Source organism: Heterocephalus glaber, unplaced genomic scaffold (genome assembly GCF_053883595.1).
Source record: "Heterocephalus glaber isolate CG9 unplaced genomic scaffold, H.glaber_assembly_v1.0 deba00001555, whole genome shotgun sequence".
NCBI classification, from domain to species: Eukaryota; Metazoa; Chordata; class Mammalia; order Rodentia; family Bathyergidae; genus Heterocephalus; species Heterocephalus glaber.
The window spans coordinates 4,392,809-4,420,204 of NW_028258346.1; the positions used below are offsets into that span (position 1 = coordinate 4,392,809).

General features: G+C 36.0%; 1 protein-coding gene across 6 annotated transcripts in view; it reads left to right on the forward strand.

Moving 5' to 3' along the window:
* Cpq (carboxypeptidase Q) overlaps positions 1 to 27,396 on the forward strand; it is a 502,796-nt gene that overhangs the window by 466,218 nt on the left and 9,182 nt on the right. The gene's annotated exons all lie outside the window — the stretch shown is intronic.

The following is a 27,396-nucleotide window of genomic DNA, read 5'->3' on the forward strand; positions in this document are numbered from 1 at the left end:
CACATACAAACCATTTATAGACCCTATGTACTAACTCCAGATTTATGACATAGATAAATTAGTGAGTCTATAATCATTTGTTCTATAAAAGGATTTTTCACTTTACAAGCAGATTCACTACTATGCTTCTTCATTGATCTATTGCCACTAGTGCAGTATAAAATATTGTTAGAAATTCAGTACACATATGTCTTTTCATTGCTAACCTGGATGGAGAGATAAAGAACAAGGTGCACTTATAATCTCCTTAGATATTAAGATGTGGCTCTTGTCAAAGTCTTTTGTTCTTACCCTAGGAGCTTAATGTTACTTGGTACTTATAAGTGTCCGGGAGAGATGGAGTACAGAATCTTCAAAATAACAGTATTATATTATGTGAAACAATATTGTGTGGTTTGTTGACTTTCACTGATTGCTTCCCAAAAAAACTGAAGTATCAGTCATAGAGGAATAAGCTAACTGCTTTTTAATGATTAGTAACAATAATATTAACAATAGCTTCCATAATGAGCATTATCATGTGCCAAGCAACGGTCTCATTAATTCACTGAAACTCAAACCTAAAAGGTAGTGACATTTACTTATTTTCTCTAATACAGTTGGGGAAACCAAGGCTTAGAGCAGAGGACCCCATGTTATGTGCAGCCTCAGGATTCAGACTCAGCAAGGCTAGCTCTATAATTTGTTCTGTTAACCACAGAACTGGGTTCACAAGTAAAGCAACCATTAGGTGCTGAAATGTAGGGACCAATGGAGCATATTTTCTATCTTTAAGAATTAGTAAGAATTTCTGCCTCAGGCTACAAAAGGAAAATTGGCAGTGGGCTTGTCATTTGTCATTAAAAAAATAGAAAAACTGGATAGATTATAGCAAACAACTAATTCCATACATTGGACAACAGGAAGATGGGGACTGTGATCCTTGAAATAAAGGAAACAAAAGATGAGTCCAATGATTGTCCCAGTTCTCTTCCTGTTCTTCATTTCTTCCAGTTCTTCTTCCTGTTCTTCCTCTTCTAGTTCTTCATTTTGGGCCGTGGAACAGGGAAGGGAATCCCAAGCATAGCTCAGTGGTCTCATTAAATTACAGAGACAGTGACTAGAATTAAAGGAATCTGAGGCAGCTATATTTCCTACAGCAGAGTGCCAGATGAGTGGGGCTACACAGAGAAAAAGCTCTAGGAATTTGCATAAACATCCCCATGAGTCTTTAGCTGAATACTAAAATGAGGAAGCATTGGGTAAAATGGCACAAGAGTCATCAGAAAAGAGCTATCAAGGATTTGGAGGCTGAACAAGTCCCAGAGCCCACAAGGCTGGTAAAAATTTGGGTTCTGATCAGCTAAAATGAAAGTAGCTTCTTGAATATGTAGTGCACACAACATAGACCCAAAGAAAACCTCACTTTAGTAATAGGGCTAAACTAGGTCATGACTATGCTGAACTCATTTTGGCAAAACTTTAAAAAATCAGCCTTAAAAACAAAATAAAACAATCATATCTGTGACTACCAAAAGAATATTCAAAACTCTTTAAAGGTAAACAAAAAACAATCCAAACTCTCAACAGTAAAAAATTTATGATATCTACCATCCAAAAAATAATTACTGGACATGTGAAAAAGCAAGAAAATGTGACCCATAAGCAGAATATTCAGTCAAGAGAAGCAGACCCAGAAATGATAGTGGTGATGAAATTCATAGGCAAAGAATATAAACAACTATTAAAGAACATATATATGATATTATTTATACATTTATTATTATCTTAATATTATACTGTTCAAGGCTCTAAGGGAAATAACAATGAGAAAAAATTGGAAACTATAAAAAGGACTCAAATGGAATTCTGTAACTGAAAGATGCAATATGTAAAATTTTAAAATGTACTTAATAGGCTCAAACTGAAAGGTGAATCAAAGAAAAGATTGGTGAAATTGAAAACAGTAATAGAAGCAACTCAAAGTGAAGACAGAGAGGAAAGAAAAAAACTAATAAAAATGAACAGAGTCTCAGTGACATGTGGGACAAACTCAAGCAGTGAAACATACATATAAAGGAAGTCCCACAAAATGGTAGGGTAGTGGCAGAAAAAAAAAATGAGTAATTAGTGGCTAAAGTTTTTCCAAATGTAGTAAGAACTATAAACTCATATATTTAAGAAGCTCAATAAAACCCAAGCAGAATAAACAAGAAAATCATTATAATCAATTTGCTGGGAAGTGGCAGAAAAGAAATATCTTAAAAGCTTCCAGAGAGAAGAAACACATTACATAACAGAAAATAGGTTAAGAACCATCACTGATGTTTTTGTGTGGTAAAATGTAATGTGTTAGGGAAACAATAGGTAAAATCATTGAAAGTGTCCCAAATAACAAGCAAAAACCCTGCCAGCCTAGAATAATCAACAAAAATATCTATCAAAAATCAGGATGAAATTCAGAATCCTTTAAACAAACAATTTAGTGAACCAATCCTTCACCAGAAGATCTATACTACAAGAAATGTTAAGTTTATCAAATCAAAATAAAATAATGCCAGGTGGAAACTCAGATCTGCAAAAAATGAGACTTTGTAAATAGATAAATATGTGAGTAAAAGGCACTTCTGCTTTCAAAATATCTTTAAAAAATAACTGACTGTTTAAAGAAAAAAATGTCCATGATATACATGGAGTTTATTAGACATGGAGAAGCAAAATATATGATGACCACAGAGGATAGGAGAGAGGAAATGGAAGTGTACTGCTCCAAGAGTCTTACATGTATGATGTATGCAATGTCTAATGAAGACTGTGCTGTTAAAATAAATATTGTAAATGCTAAAGTAACATTAAAAGAAAATAAAGGTGGGGCCGGAAATTTAGCTCAGTGGTTCCGCTGCCTGCCTCCCAAGTGCAAGGACCCAAGTTCGATCCCTGGTACCAAAAAGAAAGAAAATAAAGGTAAATAATGTACCATAGAGGAGATAAAATGCAATTTGATAAAAAAAAAACTCAGTTAAGAGAAAAAAGAAAATAAAACTAGAAGAATAAAGGCTAAAGGCAACACATATAAAACAAATATCAAGGCAGTAGGGTTACACTCAAACATATCATTAGTTACATTAACATATATGGACTAAAAACCCCAATAAGTAACAGAAAGTGTAAAACTGAATAAAAAATAAGACCAATTATATTCTATATACAAAACACATTTTAAACATGAAGACACAGATAGGTTACAAGTAAATGTTTGGGAAAAGAAATATAACAAAATCTGAATATATGCAGGCTACTATAACTGTACTATCTGAAAAAGTAAGATTCAAAATAAAGAATATTATTAGAGAAGAGAAGGGATATTTCATAAAGATAACCTATCATCGACAAGAATCTTAAATTTAAATGTACCCAATTTCAAAGCTAAAGGAGGAGTAGGAAGAGAATTGACAGAATTGAAAGAACAGACAAATTTACAGTTGTGGGTGGTGATTTCAACATTCATTTCTCAACAACTTTTAGGAGAGAAAGTCAGTCTGGATATGGAAGGTTAAAGCAACACTTGATAGGATTGATACAGAATATTGTAGTCAACAATAGCAGGATGCACATCTTTTTAAGTATATGTGGTACATTCACCACAATAAACCATATGCTGGATTGTAAAAGCAGCTTAATAAATTTACAAGAATTGAACTCTTATAAAGTATGTTTGTTGACCACCATAGACTTAGATAAGAACCCAAAAGCACTCACAGGTCAATGAAGTCCCCAAATACAGGAAACTAAATAGCACACACCTAAATAAACCATGAACCAAAGAAAAAACCACAAGGAGGGGGCATCACTGTATATGTCATTAAAAGGATATTAAGAAACAAACATATACCAATAAACTCAGCAATTTAGATGACATGAATAAATTCCTTAAAAGACACAAGTTACTGATACTGATTCAAGAAGAAATAAAAAACCTAAATAGCCATATATATTAGTGAATTGAAATCATAAGTAAAAATCTTCACTCAAAGAAAACCCCAGCCCCAGGTAGTTCCCTAGTTAATTCTATCAAACACTTAAGGGAAAAATAATAACAATAATAACAATTATAATAACAATTACATTCATTTTAAGAAAACAGATGAGGAGATTGATACTTTCCATCTCATTATATGAGGTCAGTATTACATTGACACCAAAATTAGACAAAGATGTTATAAGAAACCTACTGACTAATGTCAAGATAAAATTCCTTAACCAAATATTAGCAAATCATCTTCAGCAATATATGAAAAAGATACATTATCTCCAAGTGACATTGTCTTAGGAATTCAAGGTTGATTTAATATTTTAAATGAACCAATGCAATAAACAGCACTAACAGCTCAAAGGAGAAAAATATAATAATTTCAGGAAATGCACAAAAAATATTGAAGAAAATTCAACACCTATTCATGATTTTAAAAAAAACTCTTGGAAAATTAGCAATAGTAGGAACTTTCTCAACTGGGTAAAAGGCAGCTATAAAAATATACAGTTTAATTATAAAAGACTGAATAATTTCCTCCTTCACTGGAAAATAAGAATTCCCATTCTTCTGACTTTTATTCAATATTATACTACAGGTCCCACCAAGTACAGTTATGGAAGGAAAAGAAATACAACGTAAGATTGAAAAGTAGGAAGTAAAGTTAGTGTTATGAGTAAATAACAGGATTTTATACCCAGAAAATCCCAAGAAAACTACAAAAATATGCTACTAGAACTAATAAGTACATTTAGCAAAGTCACATATGCAAAACTCAATTACATTTCCATATACTAACAACTAATAAAAATGTAAATAATAGCATCAAAGAACATGAAATACTTAAGAATAAATTTAACTAGATACATGTAAGATGTGTATGCTAAAACTTACTGAATATTTAGGACACTGGTGGTGAACCTGTGGCACACGTGTTATTTGCTTTTCTTTTAAGACAAAAGATGTTAATGTATGAGTAATTTTTTTTTTAAATCTCAGTATTCAGATTTAATTGCAGTATTGGCACTTTGCAATAAATAAGTCGGTTTTGGGTTACGGTTTGGGCATTTTTCTCTAAAAGGTTCACCATCACTGATTTAGGGGAACTTAAGAGAGACTTGAATAATGCAGAGAGGTATTTATGGATAGGAAGACTCAGTATTGTTAAGATGTTGCTTCTTCCCAAAGGATGCATAATGTCAGGCAAGTGCAATCAAGATTCCAGGAGACTTTGTTGTAGAAAATGATAAGCTGGTTCTATGATCTGCTTGAAAAATACTATGGCCCTAGAATAACCACAACAATATTGGTGAAGAAGAAAAATATTGAAGGACTTACCCTACCTGTTTCTAAAAGCTTTAAAAACTTCCTGTCAGTGGGATATAGTAGCACATTTCTGTAGTCCCAGCATTCTGAAAGGCTGAGGCAGGAGGATTGCTGGTTCCAGCCCAATCTGAGGAACTTACTGAGATCTTGTCTCAAAATAAAATGGGGGAGAGCTGGGGATGCAGCTCAATTTAAAGGCCCTGTATTCAATTCCTAGTACAGAAAAAAAAAACTTCCTGTCAGTCTACCATTATCAAATTAGTGTAGTGTTGGCATATTGTCATAAGCATAGACAGATCAATAAAACAGAATAGGGCCATACATATAATGTCACCTAATTTTTTAAGTATAAGTTTATTCAAAAGGGAAAGAATAGTCTTGACAACAAATAGTGCTGAAACATATATCCTTATAGGGTATAAATAAACCTTAAACATTACCTCACACAATGCACAAAATTAACTCAAAATGGATGATAACCTAAGCATAAAATCTAAAACTATGACAACTGTAGAAGAAAAAAACTGAACGAAAAGCATTTAACTTCACATTACACAAATACTTCTGAAACACATTACTAAAAGTACTAACCATTAAAAAAAATTGATAAAAGGGCTGGGGATTTAGCTCAGTGGTTCTGGAGCCTGCCTCTCAAGTGCAAGGTCCTGAGTTTGATCCCCGGTACCAGAAAAAAAAAATGCTAATCTAAAAAAAAATTGATAAATTTGACCTCATCAAAATCAAAAGCTTGCACTTTTTGGAAAACATTATTAAGAAAATGAAAAGAAAAACAACACATTTACCTGAGAAAAGACTTGTAATTTGTGTAACTCAAAAGGAGATAACTCATAAGAACAGGCAGACTATTTTAACAAACACTTCACAAAGAAGATGCATGTATATCCAGTAAGTACATGAAAGGGTGATTGATATCATTAATAATCACAGATATACAAATTAAAACCAAGGTGAAACATTACTATACACTTACTAAATAAAATGGCCACAGACAAACATAGTTTGTTGCAAACTATGCAACTATATGGATGAATTTCTGTAAAGACGCTAAACACAAGATATTACATGTGGCTTGATTCCATTTGTGTATGCTTCCCAGAAAGATAAATCTGATCAACAGTGACAACAACTAAATCAATGGTTTCCTGAGATTGGAGCAGGAAGCAATTGGGCCAAAATGGGGCACCAGGGAACTTTTAGAAATGATGGAAATGTTCTATATCTTGACTGCTGCTGTAGGTACAACTCAGTGTGTGTGTGTGTGTGTGTGTGTGTGTGTGTGTGTGTATGAAAACATGCCAAAAATACACTTAAAGTGATTATTTTTATTGAATCCAAATTATATATTAAAAAAGAAGCTAGTAGCCATTTTGTTGTTAACACTAAAAGCAATATCAATACTGTTATCCAACTCTTCCCCAAAAATCTATAGTGCTAGTTAATCAGAAGATTAATGATATTATCATAGGTTGCATGGATCTGACTGGGCATCATAGCTGAAATTCACCTTTCAGACCTCTGAGCTCTTATAGAACTTTGGTTTCATGTTCCGGCTCTCAATGTGCAAGTCCTGGTTCCTCTACTTGAGCATCCTCCTGGGCAAGATCTTGGTATAGCTATTATTCTCTTCTGCTTACTTTCACCTCTGCTCATTTTATGATTGTAATTAATGTTGAATGAATACATTCCTTGAAAGCAATTGGGATGTATGGCTGTGGTAAGTACTGATTTTCCCGTCAAGGGAGGTGGTCAAGAGAAGGGAAAACTACCATATATGAGGGACATTCACTAATTAAAGTGCCAAGAGGGCCTCATTATGGAAAACATTGAATATGAAGCATAAATTATTTCTTCTTTAATATTTATGAAGCGATTTGAACCTTAGATAATGCTGAAACCAGAGAAGTTCTCTCCCAGCCCTGATCTGTGTGAAAGGAAACCTCTCATTCCAAGAAGATGAGAGAAATGATCTTAAAATTAGAAAGGACAGAGGCCACTGACCATAGCTAGAGTGGGCTTCAGCCCTAAATCAGCAGACAGGATTAGATGGGTGTAATAAGCAAGAGAGAGACATAATTTTGGAAGTCAGATGTACAGTCTATGAGAAGAGATTTCAAAAAAGCACAGGCTCATGTGAGACACTTCCTGGAAAGAAAAGCCGGGTGATGGTATGGGCTGGGTTACCTGAGGTTGGCAGCTTCATAGGACCACCTCTTACCCATGTAGAAGCCAACACTCTCCTCTCCTGCGGCTCTTATCCTGAAGATGAAGAAAGTGATTTCAGCATAAGGTGAAAAAGGCTACAGATCCTGTTGCCAGATTCCTTTCCTTATAATCATCATTATTACCTTTAAGCTAAAGTTTACTCATCTGTAAAATGGAAGTAATAAAAATTACAGAATCACTGTGAATATTAATAAGATAACTCATGTTTAGTACAAGCCATGGCTCATAGAATGTACCCAGCAAATCCTAGCCATGGTTATGGTTATGGTTTTGTTACTTTTTTCATCATGAAACCGTATGTTGTTTACTCCAGAGACAAAAAGCAGGAATGCTATCTTCTAACCTCTGTCCTATGCCCAAAGTGTCATCCATTCACATACACAAGAACAACCACTACTGCAGTTACCATCAGGAACATGGGGAAAGTCAGGCTTTTGTTTTCTTTCTAAGTTTCATCTGCAGAGCTTCCAGCAGTTTTAGATGTGATCTATTTCTTAGCTCATTTACACAGCTGTATCCCACTAGACTACAATTTTCATGAGGACAGACACCTGGGAGGTCATGCCCACCATTGGTCTCCCCAGTGCCAAAGAGGGGCCTGGTACTTAGTAAGGGCTCAGTGGACAGCAGCGGAATGAACCTGATCCCTTTGCCATGAGCCTTCTGGAAAGTCAGGTTTGAAGGAATCTGCTGGTGGCTGCCTTGTGCAGCAGTGAGTGAAAGGTTAACATTGTGATCATTCTGAGTAATCATTTGACCTATTCACAGCAGCTGGAAAATTATTTCTTAGCTGTATGAAATTAAACAAGAAGTAATTCATGCTTCATGTTTCATGTCTTCCATAACAAGGCCTTCTTACCAGTGTAATTAGTTAGTGAAGGACAGCATGCTTTCCACCTTTTGTCAAGAATTCTAAAGGCTTTAGAAAAAGATGACTTGGGAGATGAAACATCAGGACTCCTGATGTTATTTATAAGCTTTGCACTGGAAACCATTTCAGGGTCTGTAGCAGTGACCCTCAAACACTCACTGTTTATCTAACTCCATAATTCTGGAGTTTGAATATGAACGAGAGAACAGGTAATGACATGTTGCCCCCTTCAAAATAGCATTAGCTTTCTTTCTTTCTTAAGAATACACAGAACAGTTGGCAAGCTTTGGGTTCTATCCCAGCACCACACACACGCGCGCACACACACACACACACACACACACACACACACAGAACAAAAGTATATAATTTATAGTTTACCTTACCATAGAAACAATTAATCAAATGCACCATAATTATATTTTGAGAGACCACTGAGAATAACCACTGTTTTTCATTACAAGGACTGTCCTAAAAATTACATTAATGAGAGTCAACCATAAATAACATTGGGAATTTAGCTACATTTAAATTTATAACTTAAATTTGCATCTCAGCTTTGTAGATTCTCTATGAATGCATTGCCATGAGCCAGGATCTTTTCAGGGGCACTGGCATTTAATGGATAGTCCTTGAACCAATGTTTTGCTCTGAGTGAAATATATTTGCATTAAAAGCATATTCATTTCCCAGGCTCCTTCTTCCACATTTGTTTTCCTTTGTTTTGGAACTCAGAAAGCCTTTCACGTTTAGCTCATGTGTCCTCTTGCTGCATAATGGTTTCTAGAAGGTTATATTTTAGATGGTTTAGTATAAAAAGAATTGCACCTTTTTAACAGATAGTTAAGGGGGCTGAGTTTTGTTACCAAATGGGAAAATGCCAGATGACCAAGAAAGAAAAAGGCTATTTGCATAAATACAGGAGAGCATATTAGAATAACTGAGCTAATATTAACCTAGTATTTCATCACTGTCGGCATCTAACTTCCATCTTGGAAAAAGGTTTGAGACAAGGAGTATACACTGTGCTTCTGTCCTAGAAATTTTTTCCTTGGAAGTTGACTTGGGGGAAACCTCAGTAATATTTTGTAAATTTAGCTAAATAATTCATCATCTTTTTGTAACCAACTGCCTTACACAAAACCATAGACCCATATATTTTGGATAAATCCATGCTGTCTGACACCTAAACAGAAATAGAAAGGATCCAGAGGGTTTCTTCTCAGATCAGTTTTCTTCTTGGCCTGAGCTGCCTCTAAATCAGTTCACATGAAGCCATCCTTATTTTTCTGAACATGATGCATATTATTCATTAGTATTTCAGTTTTTTCTATATTTTAATGTATCCCTTAAGATACATTTTTAGTAGTATTACTTCTTTATGTATTTATCTCCTATCATCTATATTTCAGCTTCTTGTGACCTTGACTCTGTGGTATGCAGAAATGAAAAACAACAACAACATTTTGATTCAAACTCTTGGTCTGTCCACCCCATAATTTTACTTTCAACAGGGAACCCCAGAGGCATTTTATGCATGACTAGCTCACCTGCTTTGATTTCCTCCCTAAAGTTACTGGATGTACCTTCTCCAAAATAATTTCATTTTTCTTTGTAACTCAGTATAGATAGCTTAATCACTGTACGTGTATACTAGAGCCCTTTAAAAAAGCAGTTTTAATTTGCCTTACTTCTAGGTAGGGTGGAGGAAATTCACAGCATTTTATAACTGTAAGGGCCTTGACAAGTGCTCAAGACTGATTCCAATTCCAAATTCTACCTGTTCTCAAGAGGACCCCCTTATACAGAAATTGTTTCTGCTATCTCATATTCAGTTAGTTCCCTATTCACAAGATATTCCTTTAATTCCATGGCAGCTCAGCCTTTTTTATTGTTAGCATAGCTTTATCAAAGTTTCTTTGATTAGGTAAAACATCCCTCTCTCATTGGCTAAAATGTTTTTTCCTTTTAAATATTGAAAAAATTGTCAGTCAAGTCATAAAAAACAGGATCTCTTTTCCCCTACAGTTTATATGCTTAACTCCTAGTAATTTACAACTGATCTTATCAAATCTGTCATCTTGGCAATGTGGAAGTAAAGACCACTGGTCAAAGGTTATAGACTCTCCCTGTGATCACTGTTATTTTACTAACTGACCTCCAACACCATAATCATTTAGCAATGGCTGACAAAATTGAGACTTCAGCTTCCTGTCACCTTGGCATTTCTGTAATACTGACATTCAACCTTACTAAATTGTCCATTTAAGGTGAGATTCGGGTCACAAAGAAAAATCCATGTAATACTTCCCACCTGGCTGATTTCTTTGTTTCTACTGGCCAACAGAGATATGAAGAGGCAGAGAACAAATCTCAAGTTCAAATGTCATAGCTGTTAAACCCTGTCTTCTGCTACACAGTAGCTTTATAATATCCTTGTATTTGCAGCCAGAAATGAAAAAAAATCTGTCCATTTGCACCATGATGATTGAGAAGTTTTCATTATAAATACAAGCCTGGAAACAATCTTTTATAGAGTCTTTTCAGGTCCAAATATCCATAAACATTAAATGTTCTCCCAGTGTACTCTGTTAGAAAGAACTTTTACTGACTTTTTTAGTGCGCATCATTCTCTAGATGCAAAGAGGACTTTAGAAAGGCATTTCAAAGGAGTCACACTGGCTCAGGAAGGCAAGGAGCTATATTGACATCAGCCAGGAAGGAAAAGTGGAAAATAATTCTGTATGGACAAAGCAGAAAACAATAATTGAGGCTGATACATAAACATGAGTATGAATCAAAATCACCCCCATTGGATGTATTAATGTTAGTTTCTGTTAGAAAACAAGAGAGAATGTAAGGAGGCATGGATGTTTATATATGTTGTGATACATACACACACATATACAACTATAAATTCAAAGACAAGGAACATAGAGTTATGTAGATAGTTTGAGGCAGATCAAGTGAAAAAGAAAGGGTATTTAGGGGTGGGTAGGTATTGAGGAAGAGCCAAATTTTATATGCACACAGGCACATGCACACATATATGCATTTTTCTCTCCTTCTACATATTTGTATCTATGTGTGTATTTTATTTTCCACCAACCCTCCTCATACATGGGAAACATCCATGACATACATGGAGACCATAAACCTTCTAAATGAACTCAGCCCTATCTTGATGACCAGTTTGTTCAGTGATCTTAATTACTGGGGTAATTGTGGGTAGAATCCTGGATGGTGACTGTGAGTCACTTAACTTTTACATAAGAAAATATGAATGTGATTGTTCTTTAAGCAATGTGGGTTGGTGTAAAGGAAAAGTTTTAAAAAGCAAAATCATGATATTTACACAAATATAAATTGAACACACATCAAACATTTTATTCATTAATTAATCTAAAAATTACCGAGATATTACCAATTCAAAGAGCATTTGGGAAAGTAAGCTTATACAATTTAATAGACAAATATTAGGATAAAATTGCTATGTTAGATAAAAATTGGTTAAGGTCAGAGGACAATAAACTAAACTTTGGTATTATTTAGTCTATTAGATAGAAATCAATATTTTTCTCTTCTAGATATCTATAAATTAGATATCTATAAATCTAGATATCTATAAATTATAAATATGCACTTTCACTAACTCTAAAGTCTCTAATGAATGGTAAACAGTGAATCAAAATAAGTATATTCTCCTAAAAATGTTTTGGTGGACCTGGCCCCTGAATGACATTAAAAGGATGTGCTGCCTACTTTTACCTTATTTTCAAGTTATGGATAATTTTCTTAACAGCAGTGAAAAGTCTAGAAACATATTGAGGAATACATAACAGAGTACTTGGATCTCACTCTATTTTTGTAAATAAATGCTTACATGTTTTTGGTAAGGAGAATTCACTTCTTATTCCTTGAGTCATAGCCAAGGGTAGAATCTTCTGAAAATGAGAGTTACTTAGCAAAAGGTTCCATACAGGTAGAGAATGAAACTAATATTTATGTCTTCTTTTGTCCCATCAGTTAGATGTCTGCTCATTCATTTATCTACTCAGGTATCTGTTGAGCATCTACTACATGCCAGGCTTTGAAAATTAAAGTGAAGAAGACAAAGTCCCTGCTCTTAGGAGCTTATGTTCTAGTAGAAAAGACAGAGAGCAAATAACAAATAATAAATGAAACCCGTACAGGAATGATATAGTTTCATGTCAATCTAAGTGTTCATCAACTAATTAATGGATAAAGAAAATGTAGCACAATGGAATACCAGCCATCCATATTTTTAAAAAATCTTGTTATTTGTGACGACATGGATAAAACTGGAAGTAAAATAAGCCAGGCACAAAAAGATAAGTGTGGCATGATCTCACTCATATATGGAATATAAAAAGTTAATCTCATACAAATTGAGAGTGGAATGATGGTTACCAGAGGCTGGGGAGAGTAAGAGGGAGAGAGAGAGGGGTTGAGGAAACGTTGATCAATGGGTACTAAGTTACAGTTTGATAGGAGCAAAAAGCTTTGGAATTCTTTTGGTACAATAGGGTGACCGTAGGTTACAATTATGTTCTGTACCTTTCAAAAAGCTAGAAGAAGGGATATTGTATGTTTTCACCATGAAGCAATGATAGATGACTGAGGATGTAGATATATTTAATCTGATGTAAACATTACATAGTATATATATAGAAACACACACATAGTGCCTCATTATTTGTACAAATTTATGTTTCTGTTTTATCAGTTAAAGATAAAATAAAAGGTGTTATGAGAAATAAAAAATAAAAGAAGCATGAGGTGGTGAGTGGCCAGCGTGGGCTTTATGTGGAATGGATGGGAATCTTGGAGGACTGGCAGGCCCGCAGAGTGTGGCCAGCACAGCCAGAGCTGTGCAGTTTGTGTCTGTCATTCATCTTCGGACACATGGTCCCAGGCTGCATGGGCCCACTTCATGAATGTGTTTCTATTACACGGTGCAGTGTTCCTCCAACTCAAATTTCCATCCCCTTCTCAAGAGGTTGAAATGGGGCTAGGAGACCAGAGCAGCAAGAAGAGAAAGGCCTGCAAATGGTTTCCCACAAAGCAGATTTCCGAAGACAGGGCATTGAGGCAAGGTATAAAGCATGGGCTTTAAATCAGAGACACCTGAGTTGGAATCCTGTCTTTACACCTTATTACCTTATTTTTCCATTGGTTAATGACATATGGTGACCACTTCCTCATGGCATCACTGGGAGAATTAAATGAAATAATCTTCAAAGATTCTAGGTGCACAAGATGTGTGCAACAATAGTATAATCCTTATTATTCCCCATGTGGTAAGGCTATAGCACCATCTCCCTGTAGTGCTGATTAGTCTTTTTTATTGGTATATGCTTCTCAATACATAATATTGATATTTGTTTTGAGGACTTGCTACATATATATCTTGATCAATTTTAACCCCTTCTCCCCACCTTTTTCCCTTCCCCTTCTTTCTGTTCCTTCTCCATCTCCGAAAAGTCTGCCTCCCTGTACTATTAGTCTTACTGGGACTTGTAGTATTAGTCTTACTGCTGCCATATAATAATTTAACTTTATGGAAAGATGACTGACCTGAAAGTTCACCTAGTACATTGGTGTTGACCTAAAGATTGGGGTCAAAATTATCCCAGCAGCAAATGCAAGTTTTCCAAAGAGATGGAAGGTTTATGGCCTTAGTAACACACCTAAAATTTTAAATAGAAGCTTTAGAGGTTCTGAGTAGGTGGACAGTTTAGAAACTATAATTATAAAACTTTTAATGGAGTTTTGATTGGGGATCCTTTCCTGCCTTTCCTTTGTTTTCCTTTCCTTTTTCCTTCTCTTTATGAATTGTTTTCTCTTCAGGGGAACTACAGGTTAGGAAGCTGTTAATTAACTATTCCTGATTCTAATTTTCAGTAAAATTTAGTAGGGATTAAACTTCCCCCTTGAAAAGGGAGATTAAATGTCTTCAAATTCCATGAATTGATTTTCTAATGGTTTTGGTAATAATGTTTTTCCTTCACCTGATAACATTGCTGAAAAACATAACTGTAATTAAATTTTAAATGTATTTTTAGCATTTTATGGATTCTAGGGAGGCTAAATTTTCTTGCAGGGAATATGTTAAGCATGTAATATCCTTCTGTAACCCCATAATTATTATGATCAGGGGAGTGTCTGTAATATATTCCATTGCAATTAAATTGCATAGCCTAGAATGTTCAAGATCTGTTTATAACAGAGCAATGGATTTTCCACAGCTGCTTGCCTATGAGTGCACCCTTCATGCAACAGTGCGGCAGCCAGTATGTGCACTGAAACAACAGACTGGAGTTTAAACTTTCAAAGCTTTCAAATGTTTTTCGAAAATGTCTCATAACACAAATTGCTTAATTTTTATACATGAAAACCCATTTATTACATATGAATGAGAGTCAAGGAGCTCTGCGAACCTTTGTGTCCCCCCATACTTCTTCAGCTATTAGCAGGTATCCAGGTTTGTTCTGACATCCTCACAGACCAGAGCCGTTACTACATTCTCCCTGTGAAGACTGAAATCCACTGTGAACAGTATGGGGAACTTGGATATTTCTTACAATATTCATCGGCTGGTCATCACCCAGTTGCACAGCTGGGAAATATTTTCTGTGATGTGAGTGTTTATAAGAAAGACTCATAGAAGGAGGAGAAGAGGGGTCAAGGGAAGAAGGAAGAGGGAAGATAATCCAAATCAGGGTCAAGGCAGGGTCATGTAGACTAGACCTTATGGTCCAGGTGTTCTGTCATTAAGGATAATCATCAAACTTTGATTTATTAAATCAGAATTTTAAATCCCTCAAGTTTATAGTTCATTGATTATGAAGCTATGGCTATTTTGGGTCATCCTTGTTGAATATGCAATGGCTGCAATAGAGTTACTCAGTATCTCTTAATCCTTATAAGCATCTTAAAAAGGAAAGGTGAATGGCCTTGCATAATTCTTCCAAGTCATCCAGTTATTAGGCAGAAGAGTTTGAATTTGAACCCAAGCCTTGCCTGTAAATCCATGTTTTCTCAGCTCCATCTCCTTCTTAGCTAATGATGAAGGGTATGTCTTCAGGTCCTTATATTCCAAGCCACCCCTGGAATGCTGGAGAGCTGCTCTAATAATGCTGTACTTTGTTCTAGGGGAGAATACTGGTCTTCAGAGCAGACTCCTTCTACCAGCTGTCTGTTTCTAAAAGGCATTTTATGATTTCCTGCTCAGTACTCATATACCTGTCAAAAGACACTGCACAATTTATCCCTAGAGATCATTAACATTCCCCCACCCTGCTCTGTTGGGGCTCTCAGAAATTGAAATGTAGGCACTCCATCAGTTCTGGTCTTTCAGATCAGTAGCTGTCACTGTTAAGCTGTCCCTTTGCAGACAGGCCCACCTCCCAGCTCCCGTGCTTATCCACATCCTCACTGGAGCTGGCAGGCCTTCTGCAATGGTTAAATTCTGCAAAATGTTCTTGGAAACTTGGATGCTCACTGAGGAAATGCCTTCCTTAAGTCCCTGGTTCTAAAGGAGGGAGCCAACACCCACCCATCTGGCAGTCAAATTCCTTCAGCTTGAGACAGAAGGGGAATTTTGGAGGTCTAAAGAGAACAAGGACAAATATTGTTTTTCCTCTATTTTTTCAATATGGAATTGAAGTGCTTTTCTGTTAGCCACCATGTAGTGTCTTTAAGAAGCTCTGAATGGAAGGAAACAGCCCCATATGAGCCACACTCAGCTGGAATTACATGTACCTTCCTTTTTCCTCAGATCTAGGATTCCAGTGTATCTCCCATCCACCCTCGGTGACTTCGATTCTCTGAATTTCTTCACTGTGTCCTTAATTTGTGCATGAATTTGACATTCACTCGATGCTCTCTGGAGTCTAGAAAGTGCATGCTCCCCACTAGCTTCAACTAATTCTAAAATGTCACGCTTTCTGTTAAAATGCCTCTGGCTACACAGAGAGTTTTCCTTTGTGAGTGTGCTGTGAGCTCATGACATAAAGAAACTTCTGATTTTAAAATGAACTTCTGGCCTTTCCATAGCAAAGTGTGGTTATCTTCATCCACATCCCTTTCTGTGGATTTCAGAGGCTGAGATGTCATCAACTGACCCTGGTCACCTGTCCCACAACCTGCACTCTTCTCCAACTGTCTCCTCGCCTCCATGGCCCATGTGTTTCTGGAGCATCTCCCTAAGGTGCAGCTGCATTCGTCCCACCTTCCTTCCCACAGTCTGTCCAGGGCTTCACATTTAAGAACTACATCAGCCTCTTTTCAGTCTTACATTTTGGACCTTCCATAGTTGATTGCCATTCATCTGCCATTAATTAGCCTGAGTTATCCCTACATCACCCAAATTGGAATGCTCACACATTCTATTCACCTGAAATACTTGTGCCTGTATCTGTCTGTTGACATCCTAAATATTTTTACTGGATATTCTCTTTTACCATAATGTGTCAGGATGTTCTCTTTTACCATGATGTGTCATTCCTCACCACTCTCTACTACCATATTTCTCACCCGGGAGGTGAACTACATTAACAAATTCCCTTGGCCTGTGGCTTATGATTAGATTTGGCTAAGGGGAACCCAGAAGGATATTTGGAGGCACCAGCCAGAAACAGAATCCCTGAATTCTACAAACAACCATAACATTCTCTCTCTCTCTCTCTCTCTCTCTCTCTCTCTCTCTCTCTCTCTCTCTCTCTCTATATATATATATATATATATATATATATATATATATCATATTCTTTTAGGCTATTATCAAGGTGGTAATGGCTCTCCATTTTATGCATTCTTTATTGCTTTTAGTTAGCACTGACCATTGTTTATGAATAATCCTTTCTCCAAGTTAACTTCTTGGAATGTCCCCTATGACAAGGACTCTGACCAATACAGCATCCTCCAGGCCTAGTTTGCTCATAAAATTGGCTTTCACTCAGTCAGAAAATATGCCTTCATCTTCTATTTAATAGTAGGTATTGATAACAGAATGAGGAACAAAACAGGGGCCCTGCCTCCAGGGAGTTTACAATACACCAAAAGAAACATGTGAAGCAAACAGTTATAACCAAAGATGGTACGATTATGGTCAAAAACAGCATGGAGAGAACATAGCATGAAACCTAGTCTAGGGATCAGAGAAGTCTTTCAGTGACATCAGCTCTCCACCATTTCTTTGTCCATTTCTTGGAGCATACAGAAAATTCTGACTGTGTCACTTTCTGTGCTCCCATTTCAGATTAAGCTTTTGAGAGCAGAAATTGTGTCTGTTTACCTATAAGTTGGCCTTAACCAACTGCCTAGAATACTGTAGGAACTCAGTAAGTGTCCAGTTGAATTGGACTGACCCTTTAGAACATTGATGGACTTAAACTCCAGCCCACCCACTGATAGTTTTATGTTATCCAAATGGATGATGAGATCCCACCTTTTCTGAGCTCCTGGACTAACAGAAGATATGTTTACTAGTTTAGAAAGAAAATCCCTGAACAGGAAGAAGCCTTCTAAACACAGTGAAAGATTTAATGTTGTCAGTTTAACACACTCTGTTTTGGATATTTGCCAATAGTTATGGGTGCTATTAATTGTCAAGGATAATAGTTGAGCATTCTTCTGTATTACATTTTTTTTGGCTTCATAGCTTGTGTTGTATTTAATAGTGCTATAGCTGAACTCATTGTGGGATACAAATGTGTAAAAGGGAAACTCAGTCTCCACTCCAGAACAAGGGCTTAGGGGAATAAATAGGGGGAAGCCTTTCCATGAAGCTTTATAAACTTGAAATAAAGAAAATCCAGGCAACATCCTGCAGCAGTGGAGGTCTCAAAAACAACAACTATGTCCAGTATAAAGGAGAGGAAGTGGGAGAAGAGAACCCCAGCGATGTGGTTATCAGAAGTTCATAGAAAATTCCTCTTCCTCCTAGAAATAAACAATTGTCTTTTTATAATACATAACTTAGCAGGAGGCAAAGTAGGAGAATTTCTCAGAGGTGAATAAAGTGAGCATTCAGAAGTAAGTAAATTCTTGAGGCTAACATTTGTGTGCAAACTCCCATTTTCCTAGAGCATGGGTTTTAGGAACCAGTGAGTTCATCTGGGACAGGTGCAAATGTGGGGCTCCTAGTGTCTTTATCGAAGATATGGATTAACGTTACCTTTGTTGAAATAAACTTGTAACCTACAGTTTCCAAGTTCTCCATTGACAAAATTGAAATAAAGTACTTAACTTCCAAACTAGTAGACTTGGGAGGAGGGTGATATGAAAAGAGAGGAAACAAACAAAAAAGAAGGAAAGAAAAAAGGGGGTAAAATCTAGAAAGCACAATTAACAAAGAACAACACTAAGATGGTATAAATGAATTCAATTTAACAAGAATCACAATCTGGAAATGAGAAGACAGGTAAACAACTCTCAGAACCAGACTTACAGATCACCTACAGCAACTCCAAAGGGAAACGAGAAAGAACACTCTAATACTCAACCACCTGGACTCCCTGAACTAGCAACGAAAGAGGATCTGGAAAAAATGAGATCAGAAATAATTTCTCACATAACTGCAGAGATTGTGCCCATAGTGCAAGACAAAATTAATAAATCTAGAGTGGATACATAAAAAAAATAGAGGCGCTGAGAAACATGATGGAATCCCAACATAGGAAACAAATGGAATCCATAAAACAGATGAAAACAGATTTCCAGGAGATTAAAAAGCTCCATTGAAAGTCTGTGCAGCAGAATGAGCCAATGTGAGGACAGAATTTCAGATATAGAAGATAAGATTGCAATTAGTGATCAGGAAAAGAAAAATTGCTTTAAAATTGTAAGGGACCACAAGAAATCATTCCAGCAGCTGCTAGACAATGCAAAGAAGAATAACATAAGACTGATTGGACTCAATGAAGAAACAGGAGAGAGTGCAGATGACATAAAAAAGCTGTTCACAGAAGTGATAACAGAAAACTTCCCAAGCAGTGGAAAAGAACTTGACATACAGATAAGTGAGGCATATAGGACTCCAACCAGCCTTGATAAAAAAAAAATGTACACATAAGCATGTAATTATTAAGATTCCAAAAACCCAGCAGAAGAACAAAGTTCTACAAGCAGTTAGAGAAAAGAAACAAATCACATACAAAGGAAAGCCCATCAGAATCACAGCAGACTTCTCAATGCAAACCCTCAAGGCAAGAAGAGGTTGGAGTGATGTATTTCAAGCCCTAAAGGAAAACAACCTCCAACCCAGATTGATGTTCCCTGCAAAATATCTTTCAAAGTTGATGGAGAAATAAGATAGCTTCGTGATAAAGAGCACCCCAGGAACTTCATGAATACCAAACCAGGACTCAAAAAAGTTTTAGACAAAATCCTAGGAAAAGACAACCCCAGGAAGCCCAGAAGAATGAATCCACTGGGCACAACAAGAAATTAAAAGCAACAGGGGAAAATCCAACAAAAAGAAAAAGTCATGACAATGATAACTCAATACGTATCAGTTATAATCACCAATGTTAATGGTCTCAACTCACCAATCAAAAGAAATAGACTGGCAGAATGGGTCAAGAAGCAAGATCCAAAAATAGGCTGCATACAAAGAAAAAAATTAATTCAAAAAGAAACTCATAGCCTGAAAGTTAAAGGGTGGAAAACAATACTCTATGTGACAGGAACCAGAAAAAAAGCAGGACTAGCTATCCTCTTTGCAGATCGAATGGATTTCAAACCCACACTGATTAAGAGAGACAAAGAAGGACACTACATCCTTGTAAAGGGAACGATCCAACAAGAAGAGATGACAATCATAAGTATCTATGCACCAAACACTAGTGCACCCAACTATATAAAACAAATACTAATGGACATGAAAAGCCATATAAGCACTAATACAATAGTAGTGGGGGAACTCAATACCCCATTGTCACAAATAAATAGATCAACTAGACAAAAAACAAGCAACAAAATACTAGAACTCAATCAAACTCTTGAACAAATGAACTTAACAGATGTTTACAGAGTGTTGCACCCCACCAAATCAGAATACACATTCTTTTCAGCTGCACATGGGTTGTTCTCCAAAATAGACCACATACTTTCTCATAGAACATATTTAGGTAAGTGCAAAGGAATTGAAGTTATCCCCTATATATTATCAGACCATAGTGTGATGAAATTGGAGATGAATAGCAAAAAAACCCGCAAAACTTTCATGAACACATGGAAATTGAACAACATGCTTCTGAATAACCAATGGGTCACAGAGGAAATTCAAGAAGAAATCAGACAATTTCTTCCATTAAATGACAATGACAATACAACATATCAGAATCTATGGGACACAATGAAAGCAGTCTTACGAGGGAAATTCATAGCAGTCAATACTCATATTTGGAAAACAGAGTGAGCCCAATTAACCTGACGCTGAACCTCAAGCTTCTAGAAAAAGAAGAGCAGGACAAACCCAAAGCCCATAGAAAGGAGAAAATTATAAAGATCAGGGCAGAAATCAATGCAATAGAGACTAAGAGAACAATATAAAAAAAGTCAATGAAGCCAAGAGTTGATTATTTGAATGAATAAACAAAATTGACAAACCCTTAGCCAACCTTATCAGAAAAAGGAAAGAAAAGAAAAAAAAAGAAAAGAAAAGGCCCAAATCCATGCAATTAGGAATGAAAAGGGTGAAATTACAACGGACCCAGCAGAAATTCAGAGGATCATCAATACCTACTTCCAGAACCTATACCCAAATAAGATGGAAAACACAGAAGAAATGGACAGATTCCTAGATACATATGAATTACCAAAGTTGAACAAAGACCTAAAAATTCTAAACAACCCAATATCAACCAATGAAACTGAAAATGTAATTAAAAACTTAGCAACTAAGAAAAGCCCAGGTCCTGATGGTTTCATTGCTGAATTCTACAAGACATTTAGAGAGGAACTACTGCCACTAATGTTTAAACTCTTCAGTGAAATTGAAAGGGAATCAATACTCTGAAATTCATTCCTGGAAGCAAGCATCACCTTGATCCCCAAAGCAGAGAAAGACCCAACCAAAAGAGAACTATAGGCCAATCTCACTAATGGACATAGATGCAAAAATCCTTAATAAGATACTGGCAAATAAAATGCAGAAGATCATCAAGAACATCATACACCCTGACCAAGTGGGATTCATCCCAGGGATGCAGGGATAGTTCAACATATGCAAAATCAATCAAAGTAATACACTATATCAATAGAGCCAAGGACAAAAACCATATGATCATCTCAATAGATGGAGAAAAAGCATTTGACAAAATCCAACATGCATTTATGATAAAAACCCTACAAAAAATTAGAATAAACAGTCTCTACCTCAATCTGACAAAAGCCATCTATGAAAAACCAGCGGCCAATATCATACTAAATGGTCAAAAACTGAAATCCTTCACAATAAAATCAGGAACAAGACAAGGATCTCCACTATCACCACTTCTGTTCAATATAGTTTTGGAAACATTAGCCAGAGCAATTAGACAAGAGAAAGAAATACAAGGAACAAAGATAGGAAATGAAGAAGTCAAATTGTCATTATTTGCAGTTAACATGATACTCTATATAGAAGACCCCAAGAATTCCACCAAAAGTCTTCTAGACTTAATAACTAATTTCAGTAAAGTAGCTGGATACAAGGTCAACACACAAAAATCAATAGCTTTCCTCTACACGAACAACAGACTCACTGAGACAGAAATAGGGCAAACAATTCCTTTCACAGTAGCATCCAAAAAACTGAAATACCTATGAATCAACCTAACAAAAGAAATCACAGACCTCTTCTTTGAAAACTATAGCACTCTGAAAAGAGAGATTGAAGACAATATCAGAAAACGGAAAGACAATCCTAGCTCCTGGGTAGGAAGGATCAACATACTGAAAATGGCCACACTTCCAAAACTGCTATATAGATTCAATGCAATCCCAATTGAAATCCCAGCAGGATACTTCACGGACCTTGAGAAAACAATCCAAAAATTCATTTGGAACAAGAAGAGACCCAGAATAGCAAAAGCAATTCTAGGTAACAGAGACATGGCAGGGGGTATCCCAACCCCCAACTTGAAACTATGCTACAAAGCTACTGTGATAAAAACAGCATGGGACTGGCAAAGAAACAGACCTGAGTACCAGTGGAACAGATTAAAAGATGCAAAAACAACTCCAGACACACTCAGCCACCTCATCTTTGACAAAAGAGCCAAACACCCTCACTGGAGGAAAGATAGCCTCTTTAATAAATGGAGAAATTGAGCTTCAACTTGCCAAAGACTAAAACTAGACCTATATCTCTCACCATGCACTAAACTAAAATCAAAATGGATTAAAGTTCTAAATATTAAAATAGAAACACTGAATTGGCTGGAACAGAGGTTAGGTAGAACTCTTGAAGATATTGGGGGTAGGAAAAGATTTTATGAACAAGACCTCAGTTGCCCATGAACAAACAATCAACAAGTGGGATCTCTTATTAAAAGGCTTCTTTACAGCAAGAGAAACCACCAGCAGTGTGAAGAGACAACCCACAATGTGGGAAAAAATCTTCACCTGCTCTTCCTCAGACAAAGGTCTACTATCCTGAATCTATAAAGAACTTTAAAAAATCAGACCTCCCAAATTTAAAGACCCAATCTGAAAATGGGCATCTGAAATGAACAGACATTTCTCAGACAAAGAAGTAAAATGCCAAATAAACATATGAAAAAATGTTCAACATCACTGGTCATTCGAGAGATGCAAATGAAAACAATGCTGAGATTCCACCTCACACTAGAAATAATGGCTGCTCTCAAGAAATCAACCAATAACAAATGCTGGCAGGGCTGTGGGGAAGAGGAACCCTACTCCACTGCTGGTGGGAGTGTAGACTGGTGCAACCACTGTGGAAATCAGTATGGAGATAACTCAGAGAACGAGAACTGGAAGTCCCATTTGGCCCAGCTATTCCCCCGCTGGGTATCTTCCCCAAAGAATTAAAAGAATCATACCACAGTGATATATGTGCACCCATGTTCATAGCAGCACAGTTTATAATAGCACAAACTTGGAAACAGCCCAAATGCCCATCAACTGGAGACTGGAAAAAGAAAATGTGGGGTTTTTTTTAATAAAATGGAGTACTACTCAGCCATAAAAAATGAGAAATTAGAGATATTTATAGCTAAATGGATGCACATTGAGGTGATACTCTTAAGTGAAATAAATAGGACACACATGTGTAAATACCGAATAGTTTCTCTAGTGTGAGAAACTGAAAGTGTAAATAAGGACTAAAAGGTATAATAGATAATGTGAAATAGGAAGAAAAGGGGTAAAGGGGAAGGGGAAGTGGGAGGGGTAGGGGAAAGGAAAGAAGGGAATGGAATTAATATGAGAAAATGAAAAAAGGAAACAAAGTCTCTGTAAATAGGGAGGGATGGAGGGGTTGAAGGGAGGGCAGGGAAAGGGGGAAAAATACATAAATCCTGATTCTAGTTCTCTGCAAAAAAAAAAAAAATCACAACCTGCATAAGTGAATTATACTCTCGGCTAAAAATCAAAGACTGTTAGATTTTGAAAACTCAACTATGAAGTATTCATAAGAGAACCCCTTGAAAAAACACAAGGATGGAGGAAGTTTACAAGTAAAATGATGAGAAAAGACTTACCAGGGTAACACACCACAAAAGGAAGCACGCGTGGTATGGTTATAAAAAATACTAGGAAAAGGTAGATTTAAATATATAAACCATTACTACTTATGAAGAGAATGACTACACATTAATCAAATTTCAATTTACCAGGAAATAGAATTCTAACTTTATATGTCCTTAATAGCAAAACCTTCAAATATATATATTTTTTTAATTGTTGGAACTACAGGAAAAAGAAACATCCAAAATCACAGAGGGACATTTTCATATATTTCTCCACAAATTGATAAATCAAATAGATCATAAGATAATAAGGAGATAAAAGGTTTGAAAAAATAATTAACAACCTTAATCTAATGGACATATGTAGAATAGCACATTCTTTTCACTTAGTAAACTTGGACTCTTTATGAAAATAGGTAATATAATAGCCACAGAGCAAATCTCAGCAAAATTCAAAGAATCTGTAGCATAAAACCCCCCATTGTATAACAGTTGAATTAAAAATTAATGCTGAAAAATAACAAAACATGATAATTTTGAAAATTAAAGAGCATGCTAATTCATGAGTTGAAGAAAAGCTTCAACCTGGAAACTAATAACTGTCCAGTGCTGAATAATTCAATAATCATGAAAATACTACTCCAAATCGGGGTGGGGGGAGCTAAGGGAGTATTAGGGAAAAGAGTCCTAGTGCTTATGCTACAGACAGAGAAATTCTGCAAAGTAATAAAAATTGAGCATTCAACTCACTAAATTTGAAGGGAAAAAGCAAACCCAAAGAAAGAAGGGAAATAATCAGAGAGCAGAAACCAATGAAAGAAAAACTACTACATAACAGAAAGTATCCAAGCTTTGCACAGTGGCTGTATTATAGCCAATGAAGTATATCCAAGGCACAATTATTGTTAATAACAGAAAGTATCCAAAGAGCCCAAAGTTGTTATCATTTCTCCCTAAGAAACCAATAAAAATAAAAACCTGATGACAAGATATATTAACCAAAAAGAGAAGACTTTGATAACCATACCAGGAACAAAAATGCAACATCACTGTAGATGTGGCAGTCATTATCAAAAATAAAAATAGAGACATATTGACAACTTTTTCCAGATTATTTTCAACAAATTCACACATTTCTAGCAAAATATCACCTCCAAAGTTAATTTAAAAGATCAAAAAACCCTAGATGCCCAATGAAGGAGATTGAATCATTAGTTAAAATTGTTACCAATAAAGAAAACATTAGACCTAGGTGGTTTTCTTAAAAAGATCTGGAAAATAACTAAGAAATAATTCCAATCCTACGTAAGCTGTAGACAAAGAAGGAGCTCCATTTTATGAATCGATATATCCTCATTACTAAAACTGGATAGCTGCAAACAGAAAGGACAAAGTTAAAAAAATTTATAATTTCAGTAGCTCCAGAAAGTATGTTATCAAGGAAAGAAAACTACCAAAAGGTAGATAAGACTATGCCATGAAATTTCAGAGATGTTACAGAAAACTTAATAGAAACACATCAACACACCATTTCACGGATAAGAACACAATATCCTGCAAAAAGGATGTAAGATACTCAATGAACACAAAAACATCTCTTTGTAGAATTATAAACTGATTCTGAAATTGATCTGGAAGAGCCAGTGTTTAAGAATAGACAGAACACTCCTGAAGGGGAAGGGAAAGGTGGTGGGGGAACTTGCCCTGCCAGACATCAAGGGTCAGAAAGCACCAGGACTTGAGACAGTGTTGTGTTGCCCAGGGACCAAGACCACTGGAATAGAACTCACCCAAAACAAGCCTTCATAAAGAAGGAAGCTTGATATATGGCAAAATTGATGCTGCAGATTAGTGGGGAAAGAGAATTTACTAGTTAATAAATGTTTCTGAACAACTGAAAAAAAATTAAAGCCTGTCTCACATCCTACACAAGAATCAATTCTAATTCTAGGTGAATGGAGACTTTGAAAATGAAAATCAAAACTTTAACCATTTCAGAATAGAACATAGGGGAGTATCTTTATGATATAAAGGTACGGAAGCATTTCTTAAATAAGACATGTAAAGAACAAATGATGAAGGAAACAATTCACAAATTCAGCTACATTGAAAGCAAGAACATTTATTCATCAAAACACACAGTAAGTGAAAAAAGATGAGCCACAAACTGGAAAATTATACATATAAATTTTAATGCCAACAGAAAATTAATATCAAACATATGTCAAGAACTCCCACAAATCAATAAGAAACAGACATGCAAATCAATGGAAAAATGGGCAAAAGTCTGAACAGACATTTAACAAAAGAGAAAATATAATCACCAAAAAATTGATTTAAGAATACAGGCTTGGCAGGGGATTTAGCTCAGTGGTTTTTCCGCCTGCTGGGCAAGCCCAAGGACCCAAGTTCGATCCCTGGTACCAAAAAAAAAAAAAAAAGAAAGCAAAGAATACAGGCTTGATCTCATTAATAATTTTTAAAATAATAATGAAGTGACATTTCACATTTAGTGGATTAGAAAATATTACTTTGACAACACTCAAGTGCCGGAGAGGATGTGAAGCAAGAGAAAGACTCATGTATGAGAACACATAAATCTTACATATGTTCGAGTGAAAAGAAAAGCAATATACAGAAAAAAAATACATGTGGATTATGTAGTTCAAAAACTGACAATATTGTAGTCATAGTTGTATGCACATGTGTGCACACTTACACGTGCTTCATAAAACTATAAAGAAAAACAAGGATTCACATACATGCAGGATGGGATCATGGGTACCTTTGGAAGAAAGAGAGAATCTACAAGGGGGAGGGAAAGCCAAAAACTGGGCTTCACGGTAAAGGATGTGTCTTTCCGAGTTGAATTAGGGCCATATATGTACATTTTATATTGTCACCCTTTGTAATATACATGTATGTTCTCTACAATCTTCTGTATCTATGGTGTGTTTCTCAATAAAAAAAAAATGCTAGAGGCTAAAGAGTTGTGGCTAGAATCCACAAAATGGGCCTAATAAGTAGGTTTTCAAGGATGAGTAAAACAGGAAGTTTCCCCGAGGCTCTGATTCAAGCCTGAAACTAGTAAAAGTGAGAAGAAAGCTTTTAAGTGGGGCAGAGACTCCTGCTGGTATCCTTGGAGGTTCCTAGGGATTTCATGACAGCGGGAGTAAATGAGTGATTTGAGAAGGAAAACTTGAGCAAAAGAGTAGTATTGACTT